At 39.2% G+C, this 5,050-nt stretch overlaps 1 non-coding gene across 1 annotated transcript; it reads right to left on the bottom strand.

Moving 5' to 3' along the window:
* Positions 1-3,660: 3,660 nt before the first annotated feature.
* On the bottom strand, positions 3,661-3,767 carry LOC130025583 (U6 spliceosomal RNA). The gene has a single exon (XR_008792720.1). It is a non-coding gene; the product is annotated as a U6 spliceosomal RNA (small nuclear RNA).
* Positions 3,768-5,050: the final 1,283 nt, after the last annotated feature.

Below are 5,050 nucleotides of genomic sequence, written 5' to 3'. Positions count from 1 at the left end.
TCTTAGAAATAATCACTATTATAACCTCACATACCTTAACTTCAAGTTTTTTCCTTTGATCTTTTAAAATCATATCAGTGAATACATTGTTTTAAAATGTTTTGTAAAATAACAATACATCAAGATTAAAATAGGGGCTGGAGCAATAGCACAGTGAATAGGCCGTTTGCCTTGCACGCGGCCGACCCAGGTTTGATTCCCAGCATCCCATATGGTCCTCTAAGCACCACCAGGAGTAATTCCTGAGTGCAGAGCCAGGAGTAACTCCTGTGCACTGCTGGGTATGATCCAAAAAGAAAGAAAAAAAAGATTAAAATAAAAATTCCTATTTCCCCTCTTATCATTTCATGATAAAAAAAATGTAGAATTTACTATATAAAGAAATAGCAATTTATAAAAATTGACAATTTAGTACACTTTCAAGATGTTTCTATACATCATATAAAAATTATGACATGTAGATCAAAGGGGCTGGAGCGATAGCACAGCAGGTAGGGCGTTTGCCTTGCACACAGCCAACATGGCTGACCCGAGTTCGATTCCTCCGCCCCTCTTGGAGAGCCCGGCAAGCTACCGAGAGTATCTCGCCCGCACGGCAAAGCCTGGCAAGCTACCTGTGATGTATTCGATATGCCAAACACAGTAACAAGTCTCACAATGTTACTGGGCCCGCTCGAGCAAATTGATGAACAACGGGAGGACCATGACCGTGACCGTGGTTATTACAGCTAATAATCCTATATAATATACTTGAATAATACACTCCCTCCCTTGGAGGGAAGTGGGTTGAGTTTTCCTCCCTCCCCCCCCAGCAGAGCCCCAACAGCCGAAGACCTCCAGAACCAACCACAGCCATGCTGAGACCACTCTCCCCACGTCCTGACAAACCTCATGCATGAAGGAACTGGCAGACAAACCCAGGCATGCGGGTCCCAGGGCTGAGATCTCCAAGCCTGCTCAGATTGGGACTGGGCCTTCTCCACCCAGATCCCCCATCTTCCAATAGGTAGGCGTCCACACCCACCAGCTGCCACCAGCGCCAGGTTGGTCCCATCAACGGCCAAGACGCAGAGACTATAAAACCCAGCTCCTGGAAGCGAGTGTCCGCATTCACGGCCGCACGATATCTTATCTCATTTTTCCTTTAGAGAGCCCGGCAGGGTACCGAAAGTATCCTGCCCGCACAGCAGAGTCTGGCAAACTTTCTGCGTCATACTCAATATGCCAATTACCAGTAACAATGATGGGTCTCATTCTCCTAACCCTGAAAGGGCATTGAATATGGCTCTTTTACAATCTCAGAGCTAGGAAGGAGACGTTACTGGTGCCTGCTCGAGGCAATCCACGAACAACAGGATGATTGTGATCGTGAATATACTTGAAACTTGTTGAAAGAAGATTATAAATATTCTTACACAGAAAAAGAAAGAGTAATTATGAGACACGATAGAAGCATTAGCTTAGTGTATGCTACATTTATTAAATAATGCCAAGTAAACAAACTCATATAATGTTACTATCAATGATCTCAAATTAGAAAAATGAAATGGAAGATTAACATAATTAAAGTTATAAATAAATTTTTTGAGTTTTTTAACTTATTTAAAGAACATAAAATCATACAAGTAATAATTATTAAATGCATTATTGGTTGTATAACATTTATAGATAAGTTATCAATATTTGCAATATTTGTTGTGTAACAATATCACATATAATTGTAAATTAATATTTAAAAATATCTTAAATAAATACATCACAAAAAGAGAAAAGGAGAGATATTAAGATATAAATTTCTTATTTCTCACTGGAATTTAGATGATGTAACTTTGAAACTAAATTTTTTGGGGAGTAAAAGTGCCTCCCAAACTCAAGAGTCCTTATGGGCCCTATGCAAAACCCATGCCATAACCAGTATATCACTCCAGCCCCTACCAATGCTGATTCTTTTACGTTTAAAGTATGTACATTAAGCTTTGAAGCAATAGCAAAGAAAATAAATCAAATAATATAGTAGAAAAGGTGATTAATGAAATTTAAATGCTGTATCAGAAAATTTTCCTTGCTGAAAAGAAAGTGAAAAAATAGGATAAAACTCATGATGCATACAGAAAATAAGAAGTAAAATGGCAAGCATAAATTTAACTTTAACATTAATAACCTTAAATATCAATGAATTAATTCAATCTAAAGAATAAATTTTCAGAATGGGATTGAAAAAATGAACCAACTTTGTGCTGTCTATAGGAGGTATGTTTTAAATTCAATGACAAAAAATAGATTGAAAATAAAAAGAAAGTAAACAACATTAAAGAATATGCTATACAAATAGCAACCACATGGAATGATTATACTAAGACAAAACAGACTTTAAAACATTTATGTACTTAGAAGAGCACAAAAAAATACATGAAACAAAAACAGACAGAAATAGAGTCAGAAATAAGCAACTCAATAAAAATGGTTTGTGATGTCAATGGGGAATGAATGAGGCTCATTTTTGTTACTGCACTAACATACCCCTCTGAGACCTGGGCCCTACCAAAACAGGATAAGAACACTATTCAGGTATCCAAAAGAGGAATTGAAAGAGCTATGCTTGGAGTATCATGCTTCACTCAAGTGAGAAAAGGAATCCGGAGTTCCAATCTTCGTTGACGATCAAGAATCAGGGACACTCCCTCATTTGCCAAGTCCTCTAAAGTCAGATGGGCCAGACATGTAATGCAATTTGGAGACAACCGCTGGACTAGAGCTGTTACCACCAGGATTCCACGGGAAGTCAAAAGACCGCATAGCCGCCCATGGAGATGTTCAGACTTCTTCGTCAAGACCCTGAATAAATGGTTTGAGGCTCTTCATGTTCCTGGAGCGAGCAGACGCCATTGGGCTACACTAGCACGAAACAGGAACGAATGGAGACGTTTCTGGCACCTGCTCGAGCAAATCATGAGCAATGGGATGACAAGTGATACAAGTGATATCAATATTCCACTTCCAGTAATGTCAATATTGCACTTTCAGTAATGGGTAAAAGGGCTAGGCAAATTGTAGGATAACACTGTTCTGTCCTTCTTGCATAGCCTCAGGCATGGTTGATAGTTTATTGGACTGAGGAAAAGAGAAAAACACCTTAAGGAGGTATTTTGCCTGGGGCAGTCAGGAAGGGCTTTCTTATGTTGATTTGGCTACCTGACTGGGTGGAGTGTCAGCCCAGACTAGAAGGGAGGTGGAAAGAGAGAGAGCAGGGCTGCAAGATGGACCTCAGAGAGACTAGCAAGGAGAACAAAGGAGAACACGTGCTTGAGAGAACCTAGGCCCTCCATAACATAAATTTCTTCTATGGGATAAACTTCCTTGTTATAAACTGCTACAAAGATCAACCGGCCTGGCCCTCATCTGTTCCTTTGTCTGCCCTTGGCCAACAGCCATCCTGATCCAGGACACACATAGCGGCTCTAGGGCACGAATGCGGACGGTGAGATAGAGCCATCCAGAGAGCCTGAGAACACACAACCTTCAGCGTTTATAGTTTTTTTTTTTTATGTATGTTTGCTCTTTTATTTTTTATTTTATTTATTTATTTTTTAAATTTTTAATAGTGAGACATCATGAGGTACAGTCGCAGACTTGCACATTTTTGTGCTTGGGTTTCAATTAAAAAATATGGAATGCTTCACGAATTTGTGTGTCATCCTTGCGCAGGGGCCATGCTAATCTTCTCTGTATCGTTCCAATTTTAGTATATGTGCTGCCGAAGCGAGCACCAGCGTTTATAGTTTATTACAGCAAATCAACTAGGCAAATGAAACTTGAACAATATTATTAACCAATAAAACCTCACAGGCATGTATGAAATATTTTGCCCAACAAAACCAAACCAAACTGTACTTTCCCCTCAAATACACAAGTGGAATAATATTAGAAAAACAACAAGAGGGAAATGTGAAGTTTCATGAATATGTGGAAATTTAGACACCTCTAAATAGCAAATGGCTCTAAAAAGAAATCAAAATAGAAGCAGAAAAATACTTCTAGGTAAACGCAAGCAAAAAACACAACAGACTAAAACAATGTACATAAAGCAACTGCTTTAGAAAACAATTTGGCCGTTCCTTAAAAAAGGTAATGTTAAGATACGATCTAGCAGGACCACTAATAAATCTGCATTCAAGAGAACTAAAAAATTTAAATTATACACAAATGTTTGTAGCTCTGTTATTATAACCCAAAAGTAGGAGTAATTCAAATACTTATCAACAAAGGAATGTATCAAGAAAATGTGGTACACCCATATAATGAATATTTTTCAGCCTTGTAGAGTAACTATGTACTAATACATGTTGCATAGTAGATGAATCTTGAAAATACTATGCTAAGTAAATGAACTGACCAGAGGAGAGATATTCATGAAGACAGAAAGCAAATTTATGATTACCAGTATATGGGAAAGATAAAGAAATGATTGCTAATGTGCTTTAAAGGTGTTTTCTTTTTTTCTTTTCTTTTCTTTATTTCGGTCGGGGGGTCATGCCCAGGGATGCTCAGGGATTACTTCTGGCTTTGCACTCAGTAATTACTCCTGACAGTGCCTGGGGGACCATATGGGATGCGGGGTATTGAACCCAGGTTGGCCACATGCCCAGGCCAATGCCCTAACTGCTGTACCATTGCTCCAGCCCCAAGAGGTATTTTCTTGAGTGATTCAATATTCAGGAAAAAGATCTCGGTAATGGTTGCAAGACCTTACCAATATCCTAAAAGTCACTGAGTTAGGTACTTTTGAATGACCAATTTTATTATATGTAAATTACATATCAGTTTGAAAAGAATGAAGTTGAAAGATAGCCTCATGACAATTGGGCCCTAGCAAAGCAAGTCCCAGCCCATATCCCGTCCTGCAGCTGTGGCAGGCTAGCAACACCAAGTACCCCCAACTCCTCCTTGCACTAGGAATTCGCCAGATAAGGCCACAAGGCCGGAGAAGGCCTAATGAGACATCTCCTTGTCCTGGAATCCGCCTAACAAGGCCCAACACCAAGTACCCCCA

The sequence above is a fragment of the Sorex fumeus genome, unplaced genomic scaffold, assembly GCF_029834395.1.
Source record: "Sorex fumeus unplaced genomic scaffold, SorFum_2.1 ptg000030l, whole genome shotgun sequence".
Lineage (NCBI taxonomy): Eukaryota > Metazoa > Chordata > Mammalia > Eulipotyphla > Soricidae > Sorex > Sorex fumeus.
Note: the sequence above shows the minus strand (reverse complement) of the source record. Positions and strands in the feature narration are given on the sequence as shown.